The sequence below is a fragment of the Equus quagga genome, chromosome 12 (genome assembly GCF_021613505.1).
Source record: "Equus quagga isolate Etosha38 chromosome 12, UCLA_HA_Equagga_1.0, whole genome shotgun sequence".
In the NCBI taxonomy this organism is placed as follows: domain Eukaryota; kingdom Metazoa; phylum Chordata; class Mammalia; order Perissodactyla; family Equidae; genus Equus; species Equus quagga.
Genome location: NC_060278.1, coordinates 100,392,257 through 100,404,415, shown reverse-complemented (window position 1 = coordinate 100,404,415; position 12,159 = coordinate 100,392,257). Strand labels below are relative to the sequence as shown.

The 12,159-nt window shown below is 56.2% G+C and overlaps 1 non-coding gene across 1 annotated transcript; it reads right to left on the bottom strand.

Moving 5' to 3' along the window:
* Window positions 1-1,845: 1,845 nt before the first annotated feature.
* Window positions 1,846-1,973, bottom strand: LOC124249270 (small nucleolar RNA SNORA19). The gene has a single exon (XR_006891336.1). It is a non-coding gene; the product is annotated as a small nucleolar RNA SNORA19 (small nucleolar RNA).
* Window positions 1,974-12,159: the final 10,186 nt, after the last annotated feature.

Here is a 12,159-nt window from a genome sequence, read left to right as displayed (position 1 = left end):
CTTCTGGGTTGTGCCTTTAAAAGGAATGACCCTTTCTCTCTTCCTGCTGCCTGGAATGTAGATGCGATGGAGGAGCTGAAGCAGCCATTTTGGACCTCCAGGAAGCTGTGGAGTGAGGATGGCAGAGCAACCAGATAGAAAGAAATGGAGTTTCTGGAATGGCCCTGAATAACTAAACAAACCTGTCAACCTTAGACCTGCCCCTCCTTGCTGGAAGTAAAATTCTGTCCAACTGAGCCATTTTGGGTCTCGGCCATAGCAGCTCAGGTGGCAGCCTGACTTACACAGAGGGGTAAACACATGGTATTGGGGGAGCCTCAGAGGCATTTCACCCCACCTGGGGAGGGTAAGTATAGAGGGCTTCCTGGAAGAGGAAACTTTTAAATTGAGGCTGACAATGACAAGGGGGTTTTCTCGAGACCACGTTTCCCGGCAGAGACGCAGCATACGGCAGACCTAGAGGCGAGAGACAACGTGGGCCTCAGGACACCTAAAGAAGTGGCGGGGCCAGTGGCCGCGGGGCTGGGTGGGTGGTAGCGTGCACCTCGAAGGGCTAGGAAAGCCACGAGAAGCCCGCTGGGTTTTGCCCCAAGGGTAAAATGGGAAGCTTGAGGCGGAGGCTGAGCTGATTAGATTTGCTTTAAAACATTTTGCTGCAGAAAAATTGAGGGCTCGCTGTGTGCGACCAGGCACTGAGGATTCTCGCGAACAGACGGGCGTGGCTCCAGGCCTCGCGGGGTTTGCGGCCTCGGGGGTGAGACAGGAGGCTCGTGATCCCGCAAATACACACAGAGTGGGAGCAGGGCCGCGAGGGGGCATCGGGGGAGGGGGGGTCGACTGGGGTTCACAGGCGCTTTTCCGGGAAAGGCGATGGGGGAACAGCAGCGGGAGGAGCTCCGGGCAGCGGGAACAGCACAGGCGTGGCGGCAGGGAGAACAGGAGGGTCAAGGTGACCGCGAGCGAAAGCGGGGAATCCCGAGGACCAGCCGGCTTCGGCCTTGAGCAAGGGCGGCAATGACAGCAGAGGTCGAGGATGGGGGCGATCTGAAGAGCAGACCCTGAATTCAAACACGGTTGTTGGATTTGAGACCATCCAAGCGGAGATGGTGAGCAGGTTCGCGGATACGGGGGTCGTCTCGCACGGATGCAGGTATCTGGCGCGAATACGGGGGTCCGGCGTGAATACGGGGGTCCGGCGCGAATACCGGGATCTGGCCCGGATACAGCTGTCCGGTGCGCAGATGGGCCCCCTGGCTAATCGCGGTCACCCTCCCCCACACGGATTCGCAAGCTCACCATTTGCTGCCCTTGGCGTGCCACACGCGTGCCAGGAACTGTGCCCGGCAGAGGCAGTGGCTGCCCCGTGGCATCCTCTTTGCTGGCTGGGTCCAGTTTTGTTAGATGTGCGTCCACCCCGGTGCTCAGGGGCAGTGGCCATTCCCCTCCCCAGCCTCGGAGTGAGTTATTATAGGTCTAGGCCCATCGTGGCACTTCTCCTTTCCCTTGTCGTTGATTGGTTTGGAATTAGGTATGTGATGCAAGCTTGGTCAATGGGCGGTCCTCAGGGGGGGCCTTCTGGGAACAACTTTCTCCCTCACAAAAGGAGACACATGGCAGGAGGTACCTCTCCTCTTCTTTACTTGATATTATCCTGTGTGTGTGATGCCTGGAGCTGCAGCAGCCATCTTACAACCATGAGGAGAGTTATCCATAAATTGCTGGGAGTGGCAGAGCAGGAAAATGGAAAGAATGTGAGTTTTTGTTCACATCTTTGTGCTTTCATACTCAACAACCATATTAGATGAAATTATGAATCTCCTTTTCTTTCTGTTTCTTTTCCTTTTTACTTGTCTGAAGGTGACTGACAGCAATGGCCGAATGAGTCATGCTGCTAATTTACCTCCAAAGGTTTGTTCAGCACATCAGAAATATCTTTTCTCTTGACGAAAGAAAAAAGACAATGAAATGTGCACGCCCTTCCCTTTCGTTGCCACCTTGAGTCAAGGGTTCCATTCCTTGCAGCTGGACACATTCTGAGAAAGCATTTCATGTGCATTATCTCATTTAATCCGCTCAGTAAACCTCTGAGATTATTAGTGTTATAGCCATTCGACACGGAGGCTCGGGGCAGGTGAGTGGGTTTCCCGGGGTCACAGAGATAGTTCAGAGGTGGGATTTGAGTCGAGGCTGTGAGATTCGAGAAGCCAACTGGGCTAAAGCCGCAATCTCCTTTTAAAAGTCTTTCCCTTAACACGTTTTTAGGAGGAAACCAGGACCCGGTTCTTACTTTTCCCTGGAAAGCTGTTATTATGGTTGGTGGGAAATTCGGAGTGGGCTGCGTTTCTCTGTGCACAGTTGATGGCTGCGATGATACGTTCCTGGCGTCTTCGCTCCGAGAAAGCCTGCCATTGGTGGTTCAATATAATCAAATCATTTCTTATGTAAACAGCCGTCTGGCTCGGGGTCAGCAGCAGCTCCATGAGCAGGAAGGTGAAGATGAAACTGCGTTTCCAGCCCCGGAAAGCAGTCTGCTCTTCAGCAGGAAAAGATCAAGGGTTAACGACGCGGAGCCGGGCGAAGGCAACCGCTGGGGCCCTGAGCGGCATCAGGAGACGGCAACAGAGAATGGTTGTTAAATGGGTTTGTTACAAAACTTATTTTCTAATGTGATTCATGAAACACTTGCCAAAACATTAGGCACATCCTTCGAAAGCACAAGGCAATAAAAAAAGAGAGGAAGAAAGAGAAAGAGCTGTCTAAAGTCAGTTACGGAACTCTTAAAAGAGTTAATATCCTTAATATGCAAAGAGTTCTTGCAAAACAATAGGAAAAGGTAAACACCTTATTATAAATTGACTGCTCACAAATACAGAAGTACAGAAGGCAGGCACACTTATGAAGACAGGATCCACCCCGCCGGTAATCAAGGAAACGCAAATAAAAGTTACAACGATGTGTCATTTTCACCTATCAGATTGGCAGAGACAAAAAAAGATTGGCAATTCTCGGTGTGTCGGGAAATGTCATACTGTCACCCTCGGCTGAGGGACGAACGGAGTCTGCACCGTGATGCTCAGTGGGCAGAAATTTTAAAGCAACCCAGAAATTTAACTCTGTGACATTTATCCTGAGGATGTAATAGGCTGAGTATTCTGTGGACAAAAGTGTTCATTACAGTATTGTTCATAATAGAGAACAACTCGGGAAAAAAAACTCGAAATGCCAAACTGCAGGGGATTCATTGAGTCAATAGTGATAAACATGCATAATGCAATATTATATTAAAAACGAAACTGAGTTAAATAAATATAAAAATTATATTTAGCAGCTGGCCCGGTGGTGCAGCGGTTAAGTGCGCACGTTCCACTTTAGCTGCCCACGGTTCTCTGGTTGGGATCCCGGGTGTGGACGTGGCACCACCACTTAGCACGCCATGCTGTGGTAGGCTCCCCACATATAAAGTAGAGGAAGATGGGCATGGATGTGAGCTCAGGGCCAGTCTTCCTCAGCAAAAAGAGGAGAATTGGCAGGAGTTAGCTCAGGGCTAATCTTCCTCAAAAAAAAAAAAAAGTTATAGGGGCTGGCCCCGGGACCGAGTGGTTAAGTTCACGCGCTCCACTGCAGGTGGCCCAGTGTTTCGTTGGTTCGAATCCTGGGCGCAGACATGGCACTGCTCATCAAACCACACTGAGGCAGCATCCCACATGCCACAACTAGAAGGACCCACAACTAAGAATATACAACTACGTACTGGGGGGCTTTGGGGAGAAAAAGAAAAACAATAAAATCTTTAAAAAAAAAAATCTAACATAAAAAATATATATATTTAAAATACTAATTAAAAATGGCAATATAGAGAGATGACCATGACGTAGTGTAGAGAAAAGCATTTTCACGTGCCTGATCTAATTCCTACTAAGCCGTGTGCATGTGTGCACGTATGTACAAGAGCGTGTTCTCAAGGATGTTCGCCACAATGTCAGCACTGTTGACTTCCGGGCAGCAGGATTTTCAGTAATTTTTACTTTCCTTTAAGTCAGTTTCTCAGCCTCGGCATGACTGACATTTGGGGCCGGAGAACTTTTTGTTTCGGGGCGTCCTGTGTGCTGCGGGGGGTCGAGCAGCACCCCTGCCTCCCTCCAACAGAGGCCAGGAGCACCCCCACCCCAATCACAACAACCAGAAATGTCTCCAGACTTTGCCACAAGTCTCCTGGGGGACGAAACTGCCCTGGGTTGAGAACCCCTGTTTTAAATACTTTTCTGCATTATTTAAATATTTTAACAACAGGCATGTATTGTTATCACAATCAGAAAAACAAACACATTAAGAAAATATCCAGTAAAGTCATTTGTGGCTTTGCGAATTGGCTGTGGGTTCGGTGGGTGGAATTCACTCGGGGAGCAGAGAAATCTGTTATCTTCTTGCCTTTGATCCGAGGTTCTGGTGAAACGTCTGGGCTTTTGGCAAAGTTTTCCCTGGATTGGTCTTTGCTCAAAGAACAACTTCTTTTCCCTCCAGATTTTAATGCTATAGTTCAACTCCCAAAGTGGGTGTCTCGACTCTTGTGCCCGCTTTCTCTCCTCTCGGTGACTGCCCCCGTTTTGGGGAGCAGCCACACTTCTCTCACGTAGCCCTCCTTTTGAGAGGAGCTGGCTGTCCTCCCGGCTCCAAGCCTGAGCTGATTTTCTCCATCTCACTCTCCGGCCGTGGCTACTGGCTTAAGGATGGACCTGCAACCAGTTTGGTCCATTGAGTCTAGAGGCAACTCAGTACTGCGGGCTTCTGGAAAAGATGTGTTCCCTGCAAAGAGACCTTTTGCATCTGAAGAGAGCGAGGCCTGGAACTGCTGAATTCCAACACCGTGAAGAAAACCAGCCAGAGGAAAAGATCAACACATAGAAACGGGCAGAGCTGGGCGAAACACAGAGGAACAGAGTTTGTGCCCTGATCAAGCCAAGCCTGAAGCTCATCCCTCTGCTAGGCTTTCTGTTTATGGGAGCCAATAAATCTCCTTTTTAGTTAAGTCAGTTTGAGCTGAGTTTCTACTACTTACAGCCCAAAACTAACTGATACAACCCTCTATGATGACAGAAATCCCTCCCAAACTTCTGCTTTCATGTCATTTCAGCAAAAATGTATAGGACACTTACTGGATGCCAGACCTGATGCTCGATCCTGGAAAGGCAGAGATGACACAGTCGCTTCTCTGGCAAACGTGCTGCCTGGTTGGGGCGAGAGGGATGGAGGGAGGACAGCAAAGAGGCAATGTGACCTGTGCTGTGACCCCAGGGACACAACCCTGGCATGGGGTGGGGCGAGGAAATGCTGCCTGAGCCACTCTCAGTGGGAGCGTGGGGCGAGGGGGCGGGATGCCCGGGCGGAGGGGCAGCACGGTCGCCACCCGGACACTGAGAGGCTGCGATGGGCTCGGGCGGGGGAGCCACCTAGAGGAAGAGCAGAGCTGGCAGGTAGGGGAGGGGTGACCTAAGGACCTCAGGGGACCCTGCAGAAAGGGTTGGGTCCCCAGGGAGGGCCCTGCAGCTTCGGGCCATCGTCCCTTGCCTCCTCTGTCCCCTTGTGCCACCCTGTGTTGGGGGGGGGTGGTGGGGGCGGCATGTGTCAAAGCCCAGTTTTCGATTCCAAGGATGGAAAGTCCAAGGTGTCAGTCAAGATGGCGTTTACGACTAACATTCCTTCAGCAGCATTCATCCCACATGAGCACCACATGGCGGAGGGCAAAGACCAACCTGGGCTCGCCACCTGGTGGGGGACAGATAACCACCTAGTGATTCTAAAACACGTAACCCTCTGCCATGCTCTGTGGTCCTCGGATCCAGGCATTTGATGTTCCAGGGAGGTCTGGGGAGGCTTCCTGGAGGAGGTAGCACTTGAGCTGAGAGCTGAAGGGTGAGAAAGTGTTCCCTCAGCAAAGCCAAGGAGGAAGGGGTTTCAGGCAGAGGGAACAGCTTGTGCAAAGGTGCTGTGGCAGGGAGGAGTGTGAGGCTGAAGGGCTGAGTCCTTCCCATTACACTGTGCTTTTCATGGGTCCTGGCAGCAGGCATGTATTGTTACCAGACTTTCAGGTAGGTCTTGTTATCCCATTTTATCCGTGGGAAAACTGAGACACAGAGAAGCCAAGCGACCTGCCCAAGGTCACACAGCCAGGAAGCAATGGAAATGGGAATTGAACTCCTGTTCCTGATCCTACCCCAGTACGTCTCTCCTGGGAGTCAGCCAGCAGCTTTCCGTCTGACAGAATATTGTTCTTCTTTGAGAACTCAGCGGTTCTCAAAGTGTGGGCCAAGGAACCCTGGGGTCCCCTTCCAGGGGGTCACAAGATTATTTGCCTTTTCATTCTCATTCTCACACGAGTGTGAAGAGTTTGAAAAGTTCATCCATAGGTATTTAGACCCCACATTACAACCAAACTGAGAAACCGCCACTGGCGCGTCTCGGGGCGGCAGCAGAGAAGAAAGTCCACAGCCGGTCGACGTCCCCCCAACCGCGGCGTCCGTGGGGCCATTTTCTCCAGATGCTGAGACGAGGGCAGCGGCAGAGCGCGGGCCAGAGTCTCCCGCAAGGCCGCCCGCGGAGAGAGTTGCAAAAATGTCAACAGTGCCACTAATGCCAGTTTCTCACTCCATTTTTTCGTTTTAAAATATAGAGTCATTTATTACAAAAATGTTACATTAACATGGACTGGCTTTATCATGCTGTTTAAGTGAATAAAATAAACATTTGCAGAATTTCTTAGTGTTCATTTCTGATACGAATACCGATGGGTAGGATCCACACGAACAGAGGCTCCTTGGGACCCTCAGTAATTCTGGAGCAGAGGGGTCTGCATGCCGCCCTCCCCCACGCGCCCTCCTGGGCCACCACTGGGAGGGGACGGGAGGGAGGGGACCCCAAGCGCAGGGAGCACGAGAGGCTTCCTGGCTGTGCGTTCAGAGCCGAGGGGGCGAGAAGAACTCGCATCTGGAACCAGCCCCCTGAGAGGGCAAGGCCCCGCCCAGAGCCAGGAGCTGGGGGCCCGGCTGGGGCCCGGGGGTAGCAGGGTGGCCCCGGGCTGAGCCCAAAGGGGCCTCAGGGAGGAACAGCTTCGGAAAGGTGGCCCCGGCCAGGCCCTGGGAGTGGCCGGCACACGGGCAATGGGGAGGGGACAGCCGCAGCACTGTCTGGGGCCTCGAGGTGGGAACCGGCCCCCCACAGACCCTTGTCCCTGCTCTCATTCCCGTCCCCAACACCTCAGCCCCTCAGAGGGTCTGGCTCTCATGGGAAGTGGGAAGGGGTTGAGGGAGCAGCGAATCAGCCCCAGACGGACAGCACGAAACGGAAATTAAGTTCCATTTGGAACAAAACAACACAAACAAAAGCTGTCCGCTTGTGAGCTGGGACCCGTGCTCTCCACATTCAAATGCCCCACCTGTGTGGGATGTGACTTTCCGGCCAGGCCTCTTTCTTTGGGCATCAGAGAGGTTGAGTCCCTTGCCCAAGGCTGCACAGCAGGAAGGAGCAGAGCTGGGATTTGCACCCTGGCTCCGAGCCCCAGGCCCTTGACCCTCAAGCTATGCTGCTAAGGGAGGTTGTTCGTCCCCAAGGCCTGGGCAGGGGCTCAGAGGCCGAGCCTAGCGCCGCAGCCCCTGAGGCTGGAGGTTTGGACCCCAAGGCCCTCGGCGGGCAGAGGGCTGCAGCTGGGCCGGGCCGAGTCCCTGGGAGGCGGGAGAGGCTGGCAGGACAGGTTCCTCCAGGTTCTCTCCTGAGCTGGTGGTTTCCCGCAGCCTCACACTCTTCCTGGAGATGCTCTGGACACGGCCCAGAGAGGCCAAGAAGTGGGTCAGGGGTCACACAGGGAGTGGCAGGAAGGCCATGGCCACACCTGAGAGTAGCAGAGGCCCGGGGCAGAGCTGGGTCCCTGCGCCGGCCCGTGGAGGGCTCTGGGGAGGCGAGTGGGCTCCTGACCCAGGCTCCTCATCCTTGTCCTGATGCTGCCCCCTCACCCGCACGTCCAAACATCATGACTGGCAGTTTTATGCCCTAAATATCTCTCAAATTGGCCCACGTCTCCTTGCCTCCACGGCCACCCCAGGCCAGGCCGCCGGCCTCTCCCACCTGGACCGTGGCTGTCACCTGTCTCCACCCTCACCCACTGACGTCTCTTCTTCACACGCCGCCAGGGTGTCCCGATAGAACCCAAGTCATCGCCTGTCCTTCCTCTGCCTACAACCTTCCATGGCTCCCAACTCACTCAGGAGAAGGTACAAACCCCCTGCGCCGCAGACCCCCTCCCGGCCCTCCTGCCTCACTCCCGCCGTCCCCCACCACCTGCCCTCCGACCCGCCGCTCCAGCCAGATGGAACAACGCGATTTCTCAACGCCCCACGTGCTGTCCACCCTCCAGACCGTTGTACATTCCATTCCCTCTGCCTGGAATCCTGTTTGCTCTGTTTTTTCCCTTTTCTTTTTTCTAAATTGAGATGAAATTCGCATAACGTGAAATTAAGCGTTTTGAAGTGGACGATTCAGTGACGTTTAGAACCTTCGCGATGTTGTGCAACCGACTTTCTGATGCCACTTCTGCTGATCAACCGTTTCACCCTTCTCGCTGTTCAGAGGTCACCTGCTAGACATCACCTCCCCGGGGAAGCCCCTCTGGACCCCACCTCCCACATTGTGGGGTAGGGGCCTCTCTGTGTTTCCCCTGTGCAGCACGGACCCCACAGTGCTGCGTTGGCCTCCTGATGTGTGTCCCCACCAGAGGGGGGCTGGCTGAGGGCAGGGACCCTGTCTGAGTCTTTGCAGTATCTCTGGCGCTTGCACATTATATGGATGTGGGACATGTTTGTTGAATGACTAACCAACTCTTGGGAGGAATGTGGACCTATCTTCGTGGAGCTGACGTCCTAGGGGCCACGGGGATAAACAAACGACCTGACAGTCACCAGATGACGTTGTCAGTTCTCCGATAGCAGATCGTGGGAGCACCTGGAAGATTGCGGGCCCTGCCTGGGGCTGGGGACGCCCCCGTGGGTGGCGTGGAAGGGGAGCTGAAGCCGGAGAGGAGCGAACGGGATGAGGGCAGAGGCGGGTAGAGGGTGTACCTGAAAGAGAGAGCAGCGGGGACTCTAGCCGGGCCCCGAGAGTCCCCGCCAGGGCGATGCTCCCCCGGGGAACCCGGCTGTGTCTGGAGACGTTTTCGGCCGTCACAGCTGGGGAGGCGGCTGCTGCCAGCATCGAGCGGGTGGAGACCAGGGGTGCTCGGGACCCCCCGGTGCTTGGGCCCCCAGCACAGAGAGTGATCCGGTGGGGCTGGAGCACCCTGGCCTGGAGGCCGGCCCTGGGGGACCGGAAGTTGCGTCCGATTGGAGCGAGGATGCTGGGAGAGCTCGGCGGAGGGAGGCTGGGAAGATGTTTGGGCCACAGCGGCCTCATCCCGGGCTTTGGATTTGGGGACTTGGGGGTGGGGGCTTCAGCCGAAGAGAGGACTCAGGGAAGGCAGGACCTGCTGAGACTCAGGGTTCAGAAAGCCACCTCCGGCCATAGCGAGGACTGGACTCTGGGGGTGCCAGGGTGCAATGCGGGACTCGGGGGAGTCAGGGAGGGCCTCCCTGGGGTGGTGACATTTGGGCCGAGAATGAGGCACTTGTTTGATCAGGGAGCTGAGAAGGCTGGGCCAAGGGCACAGCACGTGCAAAGGCCCTGCGGTGGGAACCAGCTGAGTGGGCTCTGGAAATGGAGAGGAGGCCAGCATGAGTGAGGTGTGGACATTACTGAGGGATGCCAGGTGGGGCCTCAGGGGCTGTGACGAGAACTTAGGGGTTAGTCTAAGAGCGAGCGGGAGTCCTGGGAGGGCTTTTCCCCGGGGGAGGGACAGGCTCTGCCTCAGGCTCCAACAGGATCCCTCTGAATGGACCACAGCGGCGAGGACGGAGCAGAGAGACCAAGGGGGACTCTTCTGCTGTAGTCCAGGTGAGCCGGGATGGTCCTGGGTGGCCCCTCACTGTCAGAGCTGCAGGCCCCCGAGCCGGCGGCCTGAAGTCCACAGTAAGACGAGGGGCGGAGAGCCCCTGGCACCCGGCTCGGGCGTTACCAGTCATCAGCGGACGTTACTGTTACTGCGTGATGGTTGTTACTCAGGCACAGAAGATAGCGCCCCGCTCTCCCCTCCAGCCGCAGGGCCAGTTTTGGCTCCAAGTCACCCAGGACGGTACAGCCGACAGCGGCCCAGGACAGAGCCCGTGCGACGCTCCGGGCACTGAGCCCTGGGGACGTTCCCGTCACAGTCGACAGCTTGTGAGAAATGCGGTTTGCGAGGCGCCGGCGTGGGGGGCGGGCTGCGGGGCTGCGGGGCTGCGGGGCCCCCTGTTCAGAGCCGGGGTCCGTGGACAAGCTCCCGCCCCTCGGAGCCTCGGTCTCCCTGTCCACCACGTGGGAACCCTGACCTCCCGCACAGGTGGCCGGGAGGCGGGACTGGGCCGGCCCGCTCTGCTCTGGAGACAGAGGAGGCGACCACCAGCCTTCTGGGGACGGGACGCCCCCTTTGAGAGCTGGGCCTCTGGCTGGGCACTTCCACCGTCTCCTGTAGACCCTCAAGCCACCCCCTTAACTGTCCTCCCGCTGCGGACGAGCACAGAGAGGCCGGGCCAGGGGCCAGGCTTGCCCTCCCGGCCGAGTGCCCCGCCTGGCCCCCGACGACAGTCACCAGCCCGCCATCCCGAGCCAGGACGTGAGGACAGATGGTGGCAGATCCACAGACGTCCGTTGCACAATTGAGGGTGAAGAACGTTGTTTGTAATTAAACAGGAGAACTCAGACAGCAGCGGCCCCGCGGCAGCCCGGCCCGCTCAGGAAGGGAGGCTGCTCTCTGGCAGCCTGGAAGATTCTGGCTGGGGTGTGGGGGCACCAAGCCTGTGGAGGGCGGCCCTGTCTGCCTGCTCCCTACACCCCCGGCTCCCTCTCTGCCAGCTCCGTGGCCCTCCTCTCTTTGTGCCCCAGCTTCCGAGCTGGTGGCAGGAGCAGGGCTTGTCCCAGTTCTGTCTGAGCAGTTCCCACCCCAGGGCCTTTGCACTTGCTGTTCTCCCTGCCTGGAAGATGCTTCCCGCACCTCGATCTCCCCAGGGTGGCCCCTTCTCCTCCTTCAGGACACAGCTCCTAGAGGCTCCTGGACCACCTGTCACTGTCTATTTTCCCCATAGTACCCGCCATCTGGAAGCATCCCGCCCATGTCTGTGCTGACTCACCTGCGGCCCGGCCCGGCCCTGGAATGTCAGCTTCAGAAGACAGGGAGCTTGTCACACTCACTGCGTGTCCGCAGTGCTCACTCGGTGCCCAGCACACAGTGGGTGCTCGATAAGCATTCGTTAAATAAACAAGGCCCCTGTGTTGCCTCGTCCCTTTTGATCTCAGTCTCTGTCCCCCCGCAGTGAGGCCATCGTACAGGTGAGGGAAACTGAGGTAGGGGGAGGGGACGCACCTTGTGGGCTGGCCCCACGAAGAAAGCATCTGCCAGCTGGCGGCCGCCGAGCAGGGCGCCTAACCACTGCCTGGGCTCTCCAGCAGGGCCCCCAGGGTTAGTCTCTGCCACGCCTCGGCTGGGTGACCTGAGACGAGCGACTGTGCCTCTCTGTGCCTCAGTTTCCTCATCTTAGAAACAGGATGGTTATTCTTAACTTCCGGAGTTATTCTTGCGAGGGTGAAATGAGTTAACACACAAGAAGTGTTGCGGCTGGGGGAACCCAGTGGCTGTCAGCTATATGGGTGCCTTTTGAGTGAAGGAGGGGCTGTAGTGGTCCCATTTCAGAGATAGGGAAACTGAGGCCCGGGGAGGTGAAGCTAGTTAAGCAATGGACTATCAAGCCCCTGTCTGTCCAACTCTAATGGCTGCCCTTGTACAAAGACGGTGGTGCTAGGGGAAGCCAGGCCTCAGGACGCCCTGGTCATGGAAGGCCGGTGACATTCGTGTCCAGGGCCTCTCCCCGAGAGGGAGGTGTTGGAGACCACACCGTCACGGCCCCCATTTCCACCAAGGAGCCCCTCTCTGCCATCCTCAGTCCATGGGGTTGAAGTGGTGCTGACCTCAACCCCAGCCTCAAGGATGACCCCGTGAACCTGGTCACAGAACCTGATGGTCACAGAACCTGATGGTCACAGAACCTG